We start from the raw sequence: 22,374 nt of genomic DNA, 5'->3' as shown, positions 1-22,374 counted from the left end.
GTGCGGGCGCTGCAGTCGCCTGTCAAACCAAGGCTACGCTGCTGCAGTGAGACCGGATCACAGTTTGTCTCTAAACACCATTTCCCCAGTCTGATAATGAACTTGTCCAAACTTGATTAGAGGACGTTCACTTATAAATGTAAATCTCACAATGTAGAAAAAAGGGTTGAGCCTATGGCGGCACAGGCCTCGCCATGTTCAACCCATGAAATGTTCATTATTTGGAGAAACATAATATTAAAACCGTCATTAATTTGTCAGTCATATTAATTAGTCTCACTCTCTCTTCCATTCAATACAACTGTGTTACTGTAAGGTTTAAAAAAAAGAAAGTAAGCCCACAGTACACATACCCTCCCCCACATCATGCTGTGTACATGAGTAGGGCCACTGGCTTAATGACCGAGTTGTCCCTTAGCATGTGCTCATTAACCGCTGTGACGAAATGCCAGTTGGAAGGTCACGACAAGTGTTTTGAAGCACGAGTTGACAGCGAGCCACGGGTGAACCAGTGGGTTGCCTTAATATAAAGACGTCATATAAGTAAAAGTAGCACACGTTAAACATCTAAAGGTGAGCTACTAACATCAGTGTAGCTGTCGTGTCGATAATTTACTTTGCAGCGTTCACATAGGAATCCATAAAGTTCAGATTGTACGAATCACTTTCACTCTGCAGACAAGGACAGGAGGGGCCGCATCAGGCTTCTGAGGGAAATAGAAAAAACCCAGGCTCGTGCAGAATTTTCTCCCGGTGCCATTATTGATGTTGATCCCTCGGCGCGTCACGCTGCACTCTTACTAATCAGGTCTCACTGTAATGTTTCCACACTGTCTCCCTCTCGCTGATCAATGACACTCTGCCCTCACTCAGAAGCACCAAACTTCAGAGAGGGAGCGGGGCCTGCACAGTTAATCCACTCCGCCGGTGTACCGCTAAATCATCAACACGCCACATTAGACAGAGGGAGGGTGGAGAAGAATGCCAAAGAGGGGAAATTAGATCACAGGGGTGCAGACCACACACACACACACACACACACACACACACACACAGAAAACACACGCAAACACAATCTACGGTTTGACGAATCGCCTTTAGACATGGTCGTCCCCAGGTCCGTTTCTCAGGATCAGTATTTTGCCGACGTGTTAAGCAGATCAGGTGTCGGCTACTAACGACAGATCCCTGTTACGGTAAATACAGTTACAGCAAATCATCACTTCCCAAATGTGCTTCACAATAAAAGCATTTTAAAGTGAAGGTCACGCTACGCCCTTTGCTTGAAATGCTGTTTGCAGCAGCTAATGTAACAAAGGATTGATTTTTGTATTGGGTGTAATTTGGGCCAGAAACGGTACATGACTGGACAAAGTAAACACAAAGTGAAAGCTCTGATGTGCAGGTGGTGCCACAGGAAATGTCAGGGAGAAAAGGGAAGTCAATAAGATTCATCCTTTGGGGCACCGTGCATATCTGGAGCCAATTGTACGATAAACCTTGAGATATTTGTGGAGATTTCTCCGTCTGGACTAAAGTGGTGGAATTGCCAACCCTAAAGGCAGCAGCATGGCTGAAAGAAAGAAACGCTTGATATTATCAGGTCGCTTTTGATTTGTTAGAAGACCTGCAGAAACACGCGAATAAGACCCAAATACAATTTCTCACACTTTACCAGATACTGTGAGTGGTAGCACACAGGGAGGGAGCTCTGTTCTGAATATGTGTTCACCCTCGGGTCAGGCTTTCTTAAAAATGAATCCAGGGTCGTGGTATTATCTTATAAGAGAATGATCCAAGGGTGTTTCATGCTGTGAGGATGGAGGATTATACAGATTCTAGTATTTTGACAAAGAGATGTCAATGGAACTGGAACTGATGGTGGATTCTGCTTCAAAAATACATATATTCTGTTTCTATCAAGTTGCATATCATACACTGTATCTAGAGATTGACGATTCACCAAAACCTTGCCTCCTCCAGGTCAGTGGATGGGACATGGACCTATCTTAAAAGTAGAAGTACACGTCAAAATCATTTTTACACAATTCTTATCACACCGTTGCAAAATTGATCCGGTAAAACATGATTGACAGCTGAGACTGACTCGGGATTGGTCGAGCGCATGTATCAGTGGAACATGACTCTATCTATCTATCTATCTATCTATCTATCTATCTATCTATCTATCTATCTATCTATCTATCTATCTATCTATCTATCTATCTATCTATCTATCTATCTATCTATCTATCTATCTATCTATCTATCTATCTATCTATCTATCTATCTATCTATCTATCTATCTATCTATCTATCTATCTATCTATCTATCTATCTATCTATCTATCTATCTATCTATCTATCTATCTATCTATCTATCTATCTATCTATCTATCTATCTATCTATCTATCTATCTATCTATCTATCTATCTATCTATCTATCTATCTATCTATCCAACCATCCACGTATCTAAGCGTTGTTCTAACAGCAAAATTACTACTCATTAGGGGCTCATATTATGAAGTGCTTTTACTTAGTGTCTCACATACACACACACACACACACACACACACACACACACACACACACACTACACCAGCCACTCTCATCACTCTTCAAAACAACGATGTTCTTTTCAACTCATGTCATAACTGCCTCCGAGCAACATCGCAGCCTTTCAAGACTTTTTATGACAAACATTTGTGAATATTTGAAGATGTCAGGCTCCGACAGCTAATTCTGAGTCCTTGGGGTTCGGTGGCACGTTGCCCCATAAAAACACTGACAACACAAAGCGAGTTTCCTCTAATTGACCCAAATGAGCCGCGTAACAAATAGAAATCACTTTGATAATGTGTCATCACTCCAAAACGAGAAAGAGAGAGAGAGAGAGAGAGAAGCATTAGAGACTGCAAAGAGTGAGTGTGTCTGTCTGTGAGTATTCGTGACCACAAACACGATCAGTCAGAGGTGATGAAGCGTATGTTTAAAATTGTTTTCGTCTGGGGCAAAACTATTAAGACGGAATCATCCAAACCTCACCTCGCCATTTGGCTCGGAGGCAGGAGAGCATGTGTGTAATTGTTGCTATAATGCCTGTGTCAGCAGGTTTACAGTAGGAGAGCAGGTGTGTGTGTGTGTGTGAAGGCACGGTGCGGCTTCAGGCTTTCGTGTGGCTGTTCAATACTCGTTTGTGTGTAGGGTGGTGGTGGTGGTGGTGGGGGGGAACTCCAAGGGTTCAGGGATAAAAGTGGGAAGCTGCAGTCTCTATTTGAGCCAGTGTTAACTCCGGGAGCCCTCGTAGCTGCAGGCTCCTCCGCTAACTTGACTGGACAGGCATGGGCCAGGTGCTTGTGCCCTCCTCCGTGCTGAAATGAGGGCTCGCGCAAGGACAAGCCGACACACACACAAACTTTAAAGGGACGAACACACACGAACTTTAAAGGGACAAACACACACTCACCAACTTTACACGTTTCCCCCCTTTTTTTTCTTTCCATGAATTCATACATGGTGCCACATCGCCTTCCTAATGCCACCCAGCAGCTATAACAATACCGTCTAATCATCTGCAGCTTCCCCGGCCGATGAAGAAGACACACACACACGAGCCGGTATGGCATGTGTGTACAGCTGTGACAAGTCTAATTTGAGCTCACAGCTAAATATACAGTGGAGTGCAACGCTGCCCCTCTGAACCGTGTAGCTTCACGAGGCCTTTGATGGCTCGACATCAAAGCTGGATATCATCGCTTTTAACTATAATATATGAATTCACGTTCTATGTTTAGGTTCGGTCTTATATTGCTGCGGAGGTGAAAAAAAAAGAGAAGGGAAAAAAGTTAACTTGCCCTCTCGATGCATATTCATGAGGCGCACGCACGTTACGGTACCTCGGAGCCGCACAAGACGCCGAGCTCCTCCGATTTTTGGTCGACTGACCTACATTCCCGCCGAAATTATGGCACGCATTAATCCGGAGATACCTTCCTGTGTCATTACGATAATAATTACAGGTTGTGATTGTGATTAAAAGCCCCGGCACCTCCTCCAAATCCCCGGGAGTCAGTCACGAGAACACCGGGTGTATTTAATGTGTGGTCTCCGCTGTTGTTGACACACCGGTGCCGGGGTCCATCTGGGCCTGATTGTAGGCACAGAACAGATGTTCCTTCCTGCCTGTATTTATGTTTGCTTTTCTGTGTGTAAGTGAACGCTTTCTATTCTACCTTGATGCATGTGTGTGAGTGTGTGTGTGTGTGTGTGTGCACAGCTGTCTACGTGACCCAAATGTATCTATTACCGCTGAAATGCTTCTTTGTCTGTGTGAGTGTACCTGACCCACTTGTAACTGTTTGTTTGCTTGTTTGTTCCTCAGCGAGTGGTTTACGACGACGCCAGTGTTGTCGTATGTTAACACTTGTGTGTCTGTTGTTCGCAGAGGTTTAATCCCGTCATATTTCTTATATTTAGACATCTCCTCCTTTAGGCGTTGACGTAGTGTGTGTTGTTTTGCTTTTGAGTCACTGCATTTATAGAGCTGAAATAACGACATGATTTATGAGCTAGTCAACTAAACACAAAAAACAGAAAGATGAGAGCGCTTTTGTTTTCCGCGCGAGGTATCCGTGAAATTCCCCAGGTAGTAGCTGCTGGAACAACTGGAATAACTGTGGGAAATCCATCCGGCTAAAAAACTAAAGTAGGAGCCTCGTTGTCGGTAGAGGCATGAGAGGGAAAGACAGAGTGATACACACCCTAAGGGTAAAACAACAGTGAACCTCCAACACTACATGCACATCCCTAATTATCATCTGGCTCAAAGAGAGAGTTGCTACATGGATTGACGGGGAGGGTTCTCCAAGTTTGGCCAATCAGAAGACAGCTGGCTTTTAAGGAGATCTGAGCTGAACTGACAAACAAATAAGAACTTTTTTTGAACTGTGATTTTCTTTTTGAACTGGGATTTTATAAAAAGCCTCTCTTGGGGCCGTCCCAGAATAAAAACACAGACCAAGAAATTGTGCTTCCCCTTTCAAAACAGTTTGAAATCTTTCTCGTTCCTTTATACTTTTAAGACAAATCAATTTTGCCATGTTTTGCTACAGCGTCACTGGGGATGCATTGCTGTGATTTGGGATGTGTGTGCGGCTCCTCTGAGACTTAAACATTAGTGTGTGTATCTTTGCAGGAGCATGCCTCCAGCTCGAGATGGCTTTGAGTATTATATTCATCCTATACAGTGACTTATTTAGATTTAAGTTAATCTCATTGGATTTAAAGGTGAAAAGTTCCAAAATCAGAATCTTTAAAGTCATTTATTTTGTATAGGCTTTTAATGTTAAACACAACTGGCGAGTAATAACCCCTCTTCCTTACAATGTCCACTAGAGTGGCCGATTAGCAGCAATTTGTCCGCATTAAACGCCGATCTGCTAATTTAAGCAGATCGGCGTTAAATGTGGACAAATTTTACAGACAGAGGAAACAGCTCAGACGGAGCAGTACCAAGGGAAATCGGGAGGTGGCAGTGTAGCCACTATTTGAAGTTAGATGACCGTGAAACACAAGGAAGAAATGTCAACAATTCTGGGACTTTTTAAGGACGGATGAGTAAGGTAAGTTGGAACTCGCGTCCTTTACTACACTGTCACGACACCGCCGCCGTGTTTGTTGTTGCAAGAAACCGACTCTGCGCTGCCCTCTAGTGGATTTATTACATAGGAACCATGCCAACGATGAGGTCGTGTTGAAGTTTGTGGGCAGTGACGGTTACATCGTTTGAAACAGATCTCTTTTTGTACATAGAGGCAGCATGATTAGCCCTTTCAATAAAAATGTTAGAGGGTAAATGGTAAGATCATTTGTGATGGGTAGATATAATGGTTGGGACATTGATATGGATCATATCCCAACTGTCAACACCTACATTATTACAACGTAGGGCCATGGCGTCTGCCCATGAATTCTTGAAGGCTCCAGTCTGCTCAGCTGTCTGACGAGACTGAAACACGATGAAGTAACAGATTTCAGTCTCACAACGAAGTGCTCATCAAAACGTCAAGAGCAGAGCAAAAGACTGGAGAGACAGAGGAGGTGAGAAAGTCACTTGAGATAGATTAACGCAGAGAGGTTGGCGATAATGAGAGGAATACAGGAACAAAAGGATTGAAGGAGATGTAGGACAGGATGAGGAGTAGAGGTCGGATGAGACGAAATTAGGGTACGGGGCAAGGATGAAGGAGGTGGGAAGGGGTTTAAAGAGGTTAGGCAGGAACAAAAGGAGCGGTGAGCGAGGAGGAGAATAGGGAGGATTAATAGAAGCCGAATTCAGATGGAAAGAAGGTAAAGGAGAGAGGGGAGTTTAAAGGCACTTCAGAGGAGTGAAAGGAGGATCGGAAAGTGCGGCTTTGCAGGGAAGAGTGGGATTTCCATAAATAACGCACACCACATGCCGTAAAAAGGGCAGTCCCTCACATCTCTCCGGCCCTGAGTCCGGTATGTCATGTGTCAGGAGGGCAAGTCCCGCGGAGGTAATTGAATCAGGACATGAAAACAACAGGGTAACAGGCGCCGGGTGAGGTGGTCAGGCACAGCTGGAAAAGCAACAGGTCGCCCGTTTTAAACTGAAAGGAAAGGAAACACCGGGGGGAGCGGCAGTGTAACAGCACAGAGTATCTGGGACCGCGGCGCCTGGAGAGCCGGCTCCACGCAGCCTTTTGCGAGAACCACAGCTCCAGGTGCAGCACTGAGAGGATCTGTTTAACATCCAACTCTTTCCTGAGACCACCTCTGCCTCATAATGTCTGTTTCTGAAAGAAACCAGTTCACACGCAAAAAGTACCAGTAATGACCCAGCTGCTTTTACATAGCCATTTTTCAGGCGTGAACTCCGGAGAGTGTCAGCGTAATTGAGTCTGGGCGAAGTCTTAAATCTCCGAGGGCACAAAGTAACGTATTTATTCTACGTATAGGTTTACGGCTTTTATCACTAAAAGGTCTCTTGATAACTTTGTCTGCGTCTTCTACGTGTGAGGCATCTTTCATTCGCTAAGTCTCTGAATCCTATGGAGGATCTCTTGCTCTCACATCGGCTCATTCGGACCTTCTCCGTGGATTTTTCAAGGCCGCTGGTGGGAGAAACTCCACAGAAAGTCTGGAGCCTCTCACTCAAATATTTGTATTCACACATACAACCCCTGCGTAGACTGTCGGGACATTATCTGGAGTTCAGTGCAGGTCTGAAAGCAGCTTCACATAGGGAATGTTTTGGATGGAAGCAACTAAAATGGGCCCAGTCAGCTCTAAGTGGTGTGTTTGTGTTCCTGTCTGGGCTCAACAAGCAAACTACTGTCGGCGTAAAGCGGAAATTGCCCATGAAACCTTCCTTTGCTGCCTCATCCCTCAAAGTGAGGAAAACCTGGACGTGAAGGTTCATTCTGGAGGCAGCCAGTGAATAAACGCAAACACAACTAGGTGTAAACGAGCCTAACAAGGGGGGAAAAAAAAGTCTTAGTCATGTCTGCCACCAGGCCAGACTGTGAATGTCTGCACTTTTTCTATTGGACGGGCCCCCCCGGTCCACCTCATACAATTATGTTATTCTCCCGGGGCTGTGCGGGTGGGTGTCTGCATTGTGAGTCTGGGTCTGGAGGTGATAAAACAGCAGAGAGCACATAAATAATGACTTAATGATCCCTCCCCTCCGCCCTTAGTTGAGAATGATGACGCTGGAGTTTCTTTTCCAACCCAGGGTGCTTGGCGAAATCCACATGTGGCCTCCAGGTGTGCTGAACTGCAACTCTCTCACTTCTCAACCTCCAAACTCAGCCATGTGTGCGTCCACTTGTGCTTTTGTCCGTCCTTTTTTATGATCCCCGCCATTCCCTGACTATCCACCGATAAATCTGTCCTTTCCCTGCGCGAGCATTCGTCTTCTTGCAAATGTATTGTGCATGTGAGAGATGTGTTGTGTTCTCAGGAGAGTGATGCGGCCCTGATGATCCGCATCAATCAACCTGCGTTTCTCTGTTTATACACAAATGTGTGAAAGTTGCTGTGAGTGCATGTGGATGTGTTGCAGAGGAGAACAGGTACTTTGAGTGACAGACTGCGTGGGACCAGACGCTGAATCAGACGTGTGGCAGAAATAACAGTATGATTCCTGGAATTGTTTCCTACGACTACTACCAGTGCTTTATAACAATAGCACTAAGTCACGTGACTCACACACTGCAATTAGCAGCCCTTACCTCCTGCACTGTAATCACACTCTGCAGCAAAATGTGGATGTCAGGAACATTTGTGTGCCGTTTCCCGCAGAATAAATTTTTGATTATTATTCGCCAACACCTTGAAACCTTTCGCCCGCTCCTGAAAAGCGATAATTTCGAGGAGGAAAACGACGACTAAGAAGCAAAGTGTCTGTGACCTGCAAATTGCTTTAATTGCATCAGTTAAAACCGATGAACCCTGGATAAACGAGAGAGGGCGAGGAAGCACACGCGGAGCCTGCGTGCGGCCACATATCTGTGTACAATTACAAAAAAAAAAACAGGTCACATGTTTGTTTTTAAGCAGGCAAGAAGGATCATATTTGGAATGAGAAAGTGTTAATTATGATAAATGGGGATCAGGGAGGGAGTCGGCGTGGGTGTGGAGCTCTGCTGAAGACAATGATAGTTTACAGTGGGATCTCCTGAGACCTGCCGCTGCCTGTGGCCTGATCACTGCACCGGGAAGCCGCAAAGCGCTGCTGCTTCATGGCCACTAACACACAGCACGAGGATGGCTGGTGTCCCACTGCATCCGGAGCCCTGCACTATTTGACCTTCCACATCAGGAGGAGGGCGACTGGAAGAGATTATTTGTGCTGGGGATGAATAAAGTGTTGTATAATATTATGGTTTTCACTGCAGGCTGAGAAAGCAAAGGAGGAGATAACGTTTCCCTTTCTCTGAAAACAGGTGTGAATGGTTTGTCGATCTCCAGTAACCAGCAGCGGAGGCATTAAAGAAACCTCATCCACCTTTACTCGCACAATTACCTCCTGAGTATCAGCAGCCTGATGGGCTCTCGCCACAGCTTCCATTTCGCAAACTCCTTTTTGTGTGCTCTGCTAAAGTCAACAGAAAAAAGAAGATGTTGTCCCTGCAGGGAAGAATCCCCCCCCCCCCCCTTTTTTGCCCTCAGCTGATGTTGTGGAAGGAGAACCTTTCCACATAAAGAGGCTTCGGGGAACGGCGTGGAGCACAAAATAGATCAGATTGCTATGGGGCCCTCGCCTCGGAAGGGCAGAGGTCTATTTTTAATGACAACAAGAGCACGGCAACAAAGCGTTGCGGTACGGCAAGTCCAGAGGAAATTTATCGCCTGCGTAGGAGTTCCCCCCCGCGCTGAGCCCCCCCGAGTTCTGCAACAAGCTTAAGTCGAGAAAAAAAAGAAAAAGAACGCACAGGTTTATTTCCTGAAGCGAAATCCACTTTATCCACCGTTTACATTGATTTCACTGAGATGATCTGCGGCTTATCCTCATTAAGGGAAATGCTAATTTCTCCTCTAAATCCCCCGCTGTGATGATGAGCGCTGGAAAGTGTGTGTGCGTTTTCACACCTTTCGCCCACAGCTGCATTTATGTTTCTTTAAAAGTGGCGGCAAGGAGGTCGGGGTCAGGGGTCGCGTCTGGTCAAGCTGAGGTCGGTGGACAGGAGCAGACTCGTCCCTGAGTGAAGCCGGAGCGAAACCTTTTTCTTCCAGTAGCTCGGAGTCGCCCTGCCGACCTCCAGAGGTCGACCACGAGCACCTGAGCACGTGAAGTAAACAACTTCACATTCTCCATGTTCATACACGGGCATCTTTTTTTTTTCTGCCGCTGCCTTCTCGCTCTGTTCTGCTTCTTCTCGGGGATTCTTTACTTTGTTGATTTCACCTTTCTCTCCGTCTCTCTCGCTCCCTTTGCTCTGTCAAAGCTCAGCCTACGCTGGGAAGACGCTGCAGGGCCTAACACTCGGCTCTTCTGTTGAGACAACACAGCCGAGCGCCGCACAACACCTCACTGACATGTGTGTTTTCAGGCGCTTTTTGTGTTTGTGTTCGAGTCCTCCTCTCTTCTGCATGCAAGCGCGAGGAGGGAGAGGAAAAAAAAACAAAAAACAGCACACTTCATCCTGCAGAATCTTTTAACAATCCGCTCCGGTCCCAACAGGGCAGTGCAGAAGAGGAAGCGCAGGCAGCGAGTCAGCACAACTCTTGAACGTAACTCAGCTCTCGGGGGAGTTCGGCAACACAATAGAGCCACAGCGGGAGAATGGAAACACTCTCTCGTTTCATGAACAGCATAATCAGACCACTGCGACCGACCAACTCGCTTTTTTGGGAGGAAAAGAAAGACACTCCTGGCGATAACCTCTCGAATTACTGCATTATCTTCTGCTGCAACTGATATTCTTATCGCTGAAGTCCAGCACCTGGCTAGACTTGTAATGTTCCATAGGTAAATATTCCCTGAAACCAAACTCCTACTTTTGAACAAAGGTGCTCGACTCCAAGTGACCACTTCTTCTCATGCACGCAGGTAAAAAAGCTTCACACGCAGTAAATGCGCAGTCAACAAACCGAGGTGTTCACAGCTGGCAGACAGACGAGCTCCTAACTGAGAGCTCATTCTTCCTAATGGCTTATTCATGGAAGAGTGAAATGTTATTCAGGAGGAGAAATGAGTGGTTTGTTATTCACTGCCGGTGGTTGAGTTTAGACCACACATCCTCCGTGCGGTTTCCACCTTCAGAACTGAGGCCCTCTTTGTATCTGCGACCGGGTTAGACTACACAGTTCAGGTCGGCGCGCTACGCAGACCACGAAAGGCCACGGCTCCCGGGAGTCTCATGTCGGGGGGGGGGGTGTGGAGAGAGAAGCGTTCGCAGGCCAGAGGTTGGAAGACAATGCAGAAGGTGTTTGTGCATATGTGTGTGTGTGTGTGTGTGAGCGTGTGTAAAGACCAGAGCGCTGTTTTTCAGACTTTTTACCGCATCTTTCTTTCAAGGGCATCGGTTCGCTTTCAGACAAACAAAGAGGCCAGAGCTCCCTCAGTGAATCACTATGTAAATTGCCGCATTAATAATGCACTGAGCCCACTTTAAATCAAGTTGAGTTTCCTTGACGGAGAACTGATACTTTGCAATAATGTGTCTGCACCTCTGCTCCTCGTGACGGATGCTCACTTCTGTACGATTTATATTGTAAATGTTCTTTTACATGAAAATGTAAAAGTGGTTTTCTGAGCAATCCTCCCCTCCGAGCAGGATATACTCATGTCTATGCAGAACTCAGATTGTTTACTTAAGTAATACTACATTACTCTGTTACAAGTAAAAGTCCTGAGTATTCAGGACTTATAGTGAAAGTATTGTGTTATAGTGTTATCAATATACATCCATAAAGATTTAAATTCAAATAAAATCACATGAAATGTTCAGGCTCTACACAAATAGACACTTGGTTTTTTCAAAAGTTGGTGGAATCATTATTCTTTTTTAAAGCCTGTCATATCTTTTTTTAAAGTAAAACTTTTATCTGGTGAGAAATATCAATCACCTTTTGATTAAATGTGGTGAAATGAAAACAACCCAATCGTGAAATGGAAGAATAGCACTAAAAGACACGCTGCAAAGGTACCGGTACTTTAAAGTAGCACGTAAACCCAGCACTTGAGTAAATGTGTTTGGCTGCTCTCCATTGTTGTTTGTAGCCTAAGAGGAGGAAACCCCCCAAATCACCTGAGTGAAAGGTTGTGATCGAAAGTAATCACCAATTCTGGACTTCAGTAGTAACCAGTGTTGCCATAGTTACTTTGAAAAAGTAACTTAGTTACTTTACAAGTTACTTGATTTTAAAAGTAACTAAGTTAGATTACAAGTTACTTGATTTTAAAAGTAACTAAGTTAGATTACAAGTTACTTTATTAGTTACATTCAGCAGCTGCCGACAACACCCCCGCCGCCTCAACATAAAAATGACAACCGGTTTTGCCAACACTAACTTTATTAGACACCGCCGGAGGTCCCCCCCCCGCCCCCCCGCGCGAACGGAGGGTTCCCCCAACGGGCGCTGTAGCTGAGGTGATCTGACGGGACTCGACACGCGTCCAGAGTCGCTGCCGCCGACCGCCGTACCCGGTCCCCTCCAACCGGTCCCCGCCTTCCACAGCGCCGACGGACACCGCCCCGCGGCATACTAGAAGGAAAGCCCCCGCACCGCGGATGAGCACCTCCCCCCCTAAAAAAACGTCGAGGCGTGCCGCACACCGAGCCTCCGGCGGCGTGGTGAGGAGGGCGACGGGGCGACTGCTCCCCCAGCCGCAGGACGTGCCCAGCGGGTTAACCACAAATACCGAAATAGTAACGCAAGGTGACTTGGACAAGTAATTTTAATCTGATTACTGGTTTGGAAATAGTAACGCGTTAGATTACTCGTTACTGAAAAAAGTGGTCAGATTAGAGTAACGCGTTACTAAGTAGCGCGTTACCGGCATCACTGGTAGTAACCACATTGGGATCCACTGCAGGAGGAAGCTGTGAGGGGGTTTCAAACAGAGACCATGGGTGAGGAGAGTCTGAGGGTTTTGAACAGTGATGAAGGGCAAGTCTCCTTCCTTCATCCCCTTTGCCTCCTTTCCTCTTACTTCACCTTGCTGTCAGATCTCCTGTCTCCTTCCCATCCCTCCTTCTCTTGCTCCCTGCTCCTGCCTGTCCCGTCCCTTTCTCTCTGTCCACGCCTGTGTCGGGACCTCGAGCCCTGATGGATGAATCCAGTTGAAAGATGCATGGGCTGGCCCGTGGCCTCCTGAGAGACGGTCCTCCTTGTATATATATTTAACAGTTTCTCTCAGACCCGTTCCGTAAACTCTCTCATCGCCTCTTCTATCTCTTCATGATTCCTCTTCTTTTTTTTTCTTCTTTTGCCCTTTCTCTTCCTCCATACCAAAAGCGGACATCTCCCCGTCTTTGTCTGGGAAGCTTCACTTCTTTTCTTTTCACATCATATCTGCTCCGTCCAATCTCCCTTTCTCTGTTTATATCTCTCCCCTAATCTCCCTCTTCATCTCTCCTTCCGCTCCCATTTCTCCAGCATGACTGAACTACAAGTAGTGGGCGGCGTTATCTCTCAGATGGTATCACGTACTTTCATATAAGGTCGGATAAAAAGCATATGGCCCGCTCGATAATTTTCTCTCTCTCATTCATCCACTGAGGGAAAGATCCTCTCGCAACTTGGATATTTTTTTTATTTTGTGTGTGAGGATGCTGCTCTGATTACCCCTTCGTAATGATTTCAAAGTAGAGATAAATGTTTTCATTTGCCGGAGATTAAAGGATTTTCCGTATTTATATCCTTTCACTGATCAAATTAGAGCTTCACTGGTTGTTTGCCGTGCAGCGAGGCGGCCCAGAGAGTCCCAAGCACATCACATCAAAAGAGATTCTTATCTGGTAATGATATGCTCCGCGGAGATGAGACACAGTCATGCACGTCCCACGAGGAGGGAACAAAACTCACGAAAGACTCGGGCTGCGAGGCCTCCTATCGCCGATGGGAAAAACATATGGCAAACACATCACGTGACGTATAAATAAATACATAGAGAGCACATAGCCGTGCCTCCTTCAGCAATAAGTGCCCTGGCTGCTCATTTGGCTGCGACTATAGATAGCGGAGAGTGTCAGAGTCTCACAGGAGCCAGTCCACTTTCACTCTCGCCTCAGAGGTTCAAGCCGCAGCCTGAGAAAAGAAGACGCTCCCATAAAGAGAGAAATATACGAGCTGAGCGCTGCTATCAAATGATCCTCTCATTCATGCTTCACACTCATTCATCTTGGGGAGAAATACAGCTCGGTGACGGCCCAGAGACAAAAAAAGAACCTATGTGTGTGTGTGTGTGTGTGTGTGTGTCTGTGTGAGTCTGGTGACAACTCATGACTCATTTCACCCTTCACATGGGCCCCGTGGCACTCGATCAGTCAATAAACAAAGACCTGCGAAGCCTCTTCACTCGTCCTTTTCCTCGATCGCTTATTTTAAATATCCTCTTTTCACCTCCTCTCCCCCGACTCATTACACCTCGACACACGCTCCCCTCTTACGCTCATACTCCAGCAAAGAGCCGGCACACCTCAAACCTAAAAGGAGTTTACAACAATAGCATCTCCTCTTGTCAAGGAAGTTTGGACCTGTCTCTCTTTAACCTTCCAAACATCCTCTCGCCTTCATCCCCGGTGAAAAAGAGGCTTTGGGGATTATTTAATCGTGACCCAAATAGAGTCTCTCCCGTCTTCCTGTGCATCGCGGTAGAAAAAGACAGATGCCTCTGCTGCCTGAGTGGGGTTTGAGGTTGTAGTGGAGAGAGGGACGGAGCTAATGTAGTGGATCAGCGCGGCCGGTTTGGCAAGTGCTAATTCCCTCTGACGTAAAGACGTGAAACTGGATCTGTCACTCAAACCGCAGACGGTCCCGTCTCAGATCCGAGCAGCAGAAATAATGGTGCAGCCAGGATCCCATATGGTTTGCCGCACCGCGAACTCACATTATTCCCTACACCTGCCTCTGTGCTGTTTCTGCTGTTTAGCATGCGGTGTGAAATTACCACGGCTTCCCCTTCTTGTTTTACAAGGATGTGAGAGCTGATGTGTGTGTTTCCACACAAGCACACAACACTTTTCCCCATTTGTTAACTCGGGGGCGTTGGTTGTCTTCTCACAGCAGGAAGGTTCCGGGTTTGAATCCCGGTTCGGCCATGGTGTCTTTCTGTGTGGCGCTCTGCATGGTCGCCCTGCGTCTGGGGGGGGATTTTTCTCAGGATACTCCAGATTCCTCCCTCAGTCCAAAGACGTGAAGACTGGGCTTACGTTTACAGGTGCTATGAAACTGTTCATCGGTGTGTACGTGTCAGATGTGCACTGAACTCCAAGGACTCCCCCCCCCCCCCGATATCCTGCTGAGGGGCTGTGTGTGGAAAATGTAAATATCCGAGTGAGAGACTCCGGACTTCAGTGTTTTTACGAATGAGCCGACATGAGAACACAGCAGGAGATCCTCTGCAGGATTCATCACGAGCATGTGGGCGTGTTGATGCCGTCTCTAACACACAACAGATCAAAAATGTATGAGTACAAATATCGTTGCCACACGATGATGATGTCTAGAGAGGTTTCGGGCCGACAGCAGATGTGCGTGTGTGTGTCTCTGTATGTTGGCCCTGGGATAAACTGGGATTTGCTCCGGCCCCCAACGGCCCCTCATAGGATCAGCAGCATAGATTATGAATGGGATGGATGGATAACTACAACTCACCCGATACTCCACCTGTGTTACAACCTTGTTTAACTGTACAAAGCACAACATTTGTGATACAACCCTATTCTTTACAGAAAATAAAGTCACAATATGTTTCGACATAAGGGCTCCGAACCTGTTTCACTTCATACTAGACAACAGAGGCTGTGGGGTTGCATTGTGCGTCCCTCTAGAAAGCTTCCTCACAATCTCTTTGGCAACCCAGCATTACACTTTGCCCTTTACAGAACACAAGTAGCAGGGATGATAAACTTTTATTTTTGCCGGCGTTTTCTTTCTCTTTTGTGAAGGGAAACCTTGAGGTAGCCATAGCAACATCCCACCATCTCGCCGCATGAGCGAGGTGGAGCGGTCGAAGAAGAAAAGAGAGGGCTGTCGACTCCCCCCCCCCCCAGACAACACTCTCTCTCTTCTGAAGGGACAGGTCGGCAATGTATCCGAACGTGCCCGCTGCAGTCACGCAAATCACTGCGGAAGCTCAACAGGCAGGAGAAATGAAACCCAAACACTTTGAATCAGAGTCCTGGAACATGTGGGAGGCTTCTCCGCAGCCTCGCTCCAATCCTCAAATCACAAGTGGCAGTGGGAACAAGGGAAGGAATGAGATAATGGTAAAGTGGTTGTGATGTATAAATAGCCCGTGGTGGTGAGAGGAGCGGGGAAGTACAGCAAACAACCTCGTGCTATTGTTCGAGTCTCGCACTTTGCTTGCGTGAAAAAGCGATAAAGCATCCGCTGAGGAGAATTTGTAAAATCAGGGCTTCTGGGTTATTTACAGCCAATAAAGCCGGATCTTTTGTGAGGCAGCGTGTACTTCAACAAACTCTCCCAGCGCCCCATCTGACTGGTGTCGGATAAATGAGTAACCAAAGGGCCTTAAAGAGCACAGGGGGGCCACAGGGTAAAGGCTGTTTGGTTTACACGTGCATGACAATGCCTTTCACTTTCGCACCCGGGCAGGGATCGACCCCCGAGGGGACTTCGAATCACAAAGGTCAACGACAATGGGTCTGTCATTCTGTGGGTCTCCATAGCGATCGCACAGCCCTCCGAGGCCACCGGGGGTCGGTGTCACCGCGGAGTTCTCCTTGGTCCGGACTAATTGCCGTGTTTGTGCCGGTGTTCGGTGTCAGCTCTTGGGCAAATTCCCAACACAGTGCAAATATCAATCACACTAATCATATGCCGCGCTGCCATGTGGCGCTGGCTGCCAGAGTGCGGGCTCATCTGGATCCGCTGCTCCTCTCTGTGGTGAATCCACCAGGAGTTTAAGTGTTAATGCTCTTCAGGGCCGCAACTAACGATTGTAGCCGTTGTTGATTAGGTTATCGATTATTTCTGTCTAGGAAATGTCAGCAAATCCCGATCACTGATTTGTCCTTCTTCTTTCTCTCAAAGCTGGCACATTCCGTTTTTAGTTTTATCCAACCAGGAGCCCAAAACCAAAGGATGATAAATTCCCTACGAATAACTTATAAGAGGAAATCTGCATATATTTACATTTACATTAAACGTGCTATTCTTGATTTGCCTGAAAGAATTGGATGATTAATCAGTTATAAAGATAGTTGGAGATAAATTAACAACAAATGTCAATCTTAGTTTTCCAGAATGCAATGTGTTGTTTTTAAATATGTTGACTTTTTTTTACAATTTAAGGCCGAAAACCCAAATACATTCAGTTTTCAGTGAATTAAGATACGGCCGATGAGCAGCACTCACACCGAAGAAGCTGCACTCGAAGTGATTGAAGTACCTTAAAAATGACCTCATTAATTCATCAAAATAATCAAAGTGTTTGCAGATTCATCTTTTTGATCAAGTAATCCAATAATTGAGACCCCAGCGCCTCGAACGCTTCAGCTGGGATATAAATTACCAACCGTTGCCAAAAGGCAGAATGTCACACGAGTTCCTCTTGATTCAACCCCATCGCTCTCCCCCTCATTTACTTCTTCTTTCTCATCTCTTTTCCTCCCCAGGAATTTCCGCATCCGACATCTAATAAAGGCCCGGACAATGTGAGTCGAAAATGATTCTCCCCTGTGGATCACGAGGGGCACTTTCCCCCCCCCCACCATCCATCGGAGAGCACAGTGTGACTTGTCGGGACGAGGCCACGCGATCAGAGAGAGCTGACTGCCTTCATCAAGACAACGGCTTTCAAATCCCAAAAGCTAGCAGGGGCAAAACAACCGCGGACACCTGTGCATACCAATGGAATGGAAAAGAGTTTGCTCTGTGCTTGATAAGCTGGACACATCTGAGGACAAATTTGCATGTTTTCTAAAAAGATGCATGCCCCAGGCTGTAAAGAAGAGAATAAAAAAAAAACACAAGCGCGAGTAAGTGAGTTAGTCGACACTTATGTTCCTTTAATTGTGCAGTAATCAGCGTGATGAGGAGCGGAGGTAAGCGTTCAAACAAACCTGCTGCAGGGACGGTGAGAGTCAGGGACAGAGCCGTGAGCCAACTGCCGGGCCGAGACTTCACTAAGCACCTGAGCCACATTTATTATCTCCTTCCCAGTCACGTTTTCACCTCCAGCACACATGAAGCTTTTTTACAATCATGGAGTTCACTCGTCTAATCTTCTAGGATCCAGGGGGAAAAAAACACACATTTGATACTGGTTCAGTTCGACTTTTGTTCAAGGCAAACGCTACATGAAGTTTAATTTGAACTCTTGAGTAGAAGAAAAAGCTCAAGTGATTCTCTTTGTGCAAATAAGGTCACAAACCATGCAGGTTGAAAAACCTTCAGGGACTTGGCTGTGGCTCTGGCATTGTGTGGAGACGCCTGGAGTGTGATGAGTATGGCTGGAAGGTCGGAGAACCTCAAGTAGGAGGGTGCAGAATAAAAGAAGCTTTGCAAATCTATATAGCCGTTAAATGTAAAATTCCTGTATTGTACAGAACACAATCCATGTCTCGTGAAGGGCATGGAGCTACTTTGTGCACGTCCATTGAGCAATGAAAACTGGCATAATGACTCCACAGCAAACTGAATGAAAATCTTTGGTTTGAAGCATAATGCAGGGTAGAGAGGGAATAGAAAACACTTTAGAAGTCACATTTAAAAGCAGGGACAATGCTTCACAGCCACTAATAAAACACAGCTTTGTTGAGGAGAAAGAGAAATGAACCGATACAAAGCACAACAAATAACCAGAAAACACTGGAGTGTGAATTTAAATGTGGCTTGTCAAGGCACTGACTGATTCTCAAGACCGTTTTCTTTTCATAAACCCAAACACAGCTGTAATTTCCAATCTTCTCTCATTGTGCACTTGCTGCGGTGAATGTCAGAGGATTTGTGCGACGGAGGCCAGACACTGATCAATTATCACAAAAGAAGACAGACAAGAGAGGAGGCAGTGTTTGTGGAGTGAGTTTGCTGAATAGAAAGATTTGATGGAAGCTCTCAGGCAGACAGGGACCTGGTGGAGGTTGCACTCTGCCAGCACCACCAAGTGGTCACAAGTTGCACAAAAAATAAGAAATGCAAAACTTCTGAAAACTGATTATTTACAGTTAGAGGTGTTTGGGGTCTGTGGGGTTGGTGCGTGGTTCCTGCAAGATGCTCCAATTCCCTTCATTACGCGTGATATGGTTTTAAGCTCTTTAAACAATTTATGTGAAAATACCCCAAATAACAAGCAAGAGAAGTGTCTGGGTTGTTTTCAGGAGGAAACAAATGCCTTCTTGCGTTTTGGAGACTGGAAACCTGCAGCAGAAGCCTGAGTCACATCTATAAATAAATGCTGGTGCACAGTCCGTAATACAAAAGCGCATCGTCTTACCAAATGAGGTGCCCAACTCCGGTTCATCTAGCAGGGAGCGAAGCTGCGTGTCTGGTCCCGGTGAGAAGAGTGGTGTGTGGTGGGGGACTCGCAAAATCAAAGATGAAATATCCTCCGTCCTGGTGTTTCACTGGCTAGAATCAGAGCTCTGTAAAAACTCCTTCTCTCTCCGCAGCGATTCCCCTGCGCTCTCTCCGATGTCCCTGCGCTATTTTCTGCCCCACGGAGGAGCGCTCTGTGCCGGCGGCTCCACGGCGCACGGTCTGTAATCGGACACCCGCACTGTCGAGCTGCGCCACAGACAATATGCCTCCGCTCTGAGGAGGAGGAGGAGGACGCGGGTGCGTAAAAGCGACGGCGCGGAGGAAGAAAAAAAACAAACACTCGCACACAAAACTTCCCTTCAGCTGGAACACTCGGTGCTTGTGCGTAAAAAAGAGAGAGCCAAAGAGCAGTGGAGGTGGTTGTGTCCTAGAAAAGCTGCTCTCAGTCACAGCTGCGCATCTCCCGGGCTGCGCTGTGATGGCTGAGCAGTGCACCCCCCACTTTGCGAGTCCACTCACACAGTGAGGAGGGACGTGGCAGCGGCGCACAGCTGTCCTGCAGGTGGAGGAGAGGAGTACAGCCCCACTAACCTGCAGCCACAAGTGGGATGAGGGACGACTGGGCTGGTTCTGGGCTATTTTGACATTTTCAATCTGAAGGCGAAATGGGGCAACATCGATTCGAGGAGCAGTTTAACCTCTTCTCACCTGCGTAATACCCCCCAAACCCGAGTGATTCCAGTGGCAGGCAGGTGAAGAGTCAATTCCAAGGACACTTCAGCAGAGAGGATTCTTAGTGGGAGTGGGGCTTGAACCCTGTCATGCATCTGCAACCACTGCTGCTCAGAACATTTTGATAAAGTGTTTTTTTTTTTACTGCAGTGCATCCAAAAAGAGTTTTTAATCAAGAACAAAGTTTAAAAGAACGTTCAACGACAGCAGATTTGTCCTTTTAGGAATCAAACATTTTGACATTATGCAGATATTTGAAATGTCAAAAATTGTTATGTCCTCATTAAAATGTCCTCGCAAGTCAAAATGTCATGAGTCTGTCAAAATGTCCTCACAACATCAATATGTTTGAGGACATTTTGACGTTAGGGAAAATGTTGACCTTGCGAGAACATTTTGATATTTTGACATTTCAACCACATTTTAATGTTATGAGGACATTTTAATGTTATGAGGACATTCTGACATTGTCATCATTATGGGTTACACAAAGAACTGGTTCAAGGTACTGGCTCCTAACTGGCCCTGGAACTCACTTGGTCGAAAAGGCCACTATGTCTTCCATTCGGTAGACTCAGTAGAATGCACATGGAGCACACGGATCATCAAGATAAAAAAAAGGAACGCCTGATCTCGCTAGAACGTGATCAAAAATCTGGATCCACTGATCTGGATCCACTGATCTGGATCCACTAATCTGGATCCACTGATCTGGATCCACTAATCTGGATCCACTGATCTGGATCCACATCAAAATTGACCTAACACCCTTCCAACCATCTTGTTGTTTCTGCATAATCTTGCTTACAAACAAACAAACAAACACACAGGGATGAATAAAGAACCTCCCTGGTGTCCTCACAACTACAGAGAGACCAGAATGTGTGGAGAGGGGGGGCTAAATAGAGACTGGCAGTGTGTTAGTGTGCCTTTGTGTATTTTAGTGACATCCCCATTGCAATTACCTATTTATCCCCCGGTGAATGAACGCAGCCTCTATCAAGCACCAAAAGCCCTGAGAGTGGCGTACACAGCTCCGGGGCTGCGACACAAAGTGTGTGTCTGTCTTCTTGACAGACACGCAGCAGAGGCAACAGCAGCCTGTTAATACGCCTCTTCGTTACACAGGAACGTGCCTCGGTGAATGCCTCGGCTCCCGTGTACCCACATATCTAAATTCAAATCAGGTAATTTTCATAAAAATGTAGCAACCCACGATGGGGGGGGAAGGCATAAAGCTGAGCTTTACATTTCAAGTGGCCTCCGTGCAACTCTGGGAAACGCGTGGGTAACCTCTTCCTTTCTCTTGCTGCGCAGGGAGACACGGCGGGAGCAGATCTGTTTTCTTAAAATATGGGAGCAGATTGGGTGGAGGTATGGCATGGCCATAGGCGCTGTTGGTGCACACTGAAGAAACTAAAAGAAACAATAAACTAAGTTGCGATACAGCAAACTAATCCAATCTGTTTTTCAGAAAATCAGCAATCAAATGTAGTTCCTTCCCCCGAAAGGGCTGTGACCTCCACAACTTTTTCCTGCTCGCTCGAGGAGTTTAAGACTCTCTCTCTCCCTCTGCATGGTTTGCTCTCCTGTTGGCCGACAATAAAGGTTTTACTCGCTCGAGGCCAAATGCTCAACCTGCAGAGCCCCGGCTCGACTTCAGAGCTCCGGCTCGAGCTGTGTGAGCTGCACTGCAAGTTCCTCCAGTGAAAAACAGATGCAGCGTCTTTGAGTGAGCCATCAGTGTGTGTGATGGATTATTGTGAGTGTGCATTAGCTGATGGGAGGCCTGAGACAGATGAATTAAACCGACACTGTATTCAGGTTCCCTACGGCTTGTGTGTGTGTGTGTCGTCCAGGTGTTAATCATGTTGTAGGGACCGAAATCTGTTTACATCACTGCTCGTGGTTTGTGTGTGGAGATAAAAAGCATTTCCCATTTAAAGTTAAAGATGGTAAAGTTAGGGTCAAGCAGTAGTTATGGTTAATGGAAGAGTCAGTCTGTTGGGAAATGATTGTAAATCAATGAAACTTCTTCTGAAGTCTGATCACACAACTGTAGCTGTGTCCTGTGTGTGTGTGTGTGTGTGTGTGTGTGAGTGTGCGTGTGTGTGTCCACCTTTGTTGTTCAGCCTTCCTGTTTTGATGTCGAACTAACAAACTCAAGTTGCCAGGCAACCACAAAATTCTGTTTCCGAAAATGCCTGCTAGGTTTCACCTGGTTGTTTATGATCTCAGCAGGGTGTGTGTTTGTGTTTGTGTGTGCGCTTCCTGATGTGTTTCACTGAGTGTGTGTGTGTTTGTTGCAGTGTTTTGAATTCTTCTTTTTGAAGAACTAAAATGTTATATCATTCTTTTACTCATACTGTATGGCCAAATGGGTTTGACGTTACATTTTTACTGTCACCTGCTGTGATTTGATTGGGGTCACTGTTGAATTTAG

The 22,374-nt window shown here is 46.4% G+C and overlaps 1 protein-coding gene across 1 annotated transcript in view; it reads right to left on the bottom strand.

Moving 5' to 3' along the window:
- The window catches only part of sema5a (sema domain, seven thrombospondin repeats (type 1 and type 1-like), transmembrane domain (TM) and short cytoplasmic domain, (semaphorin) 5A), a 127,124-nt gene extending 107,705 nt beyond the window's left edge, over window positions 1–19,419 (bottom strand). The window contains exon 1 of the mRNA XM_053412535.1: window positions 19,156–19,419. The gene's annotated coding sequence lies outside the window, so the exon portion shown is untranslated. The remainder of the gene's footprint in view (window positions 1–19,155) is intronic.
- Between the last annotated feature and the right edge of the window lie 2,955 nt (window positions 19,420–22,374).

Source organism: Pleuronectes platessa, chromosome 20 (genome assembly GCF_947347685.1).
Source record: "Pleuronectes platessa chromosome 20, fPlePla1.1, whole genome shotgun sequence".
NCBI lineage: Eukaryota > Metazoa > Chordata > Actinopteri > Pleuronectiformes > Pleuronectidae > Pleuronectes > Pleuronectes platessa.
Note: the sequence above shows the minus strand (reverse complement) of the source record. Positions and strands in the feature narration are given on the sequence as shown.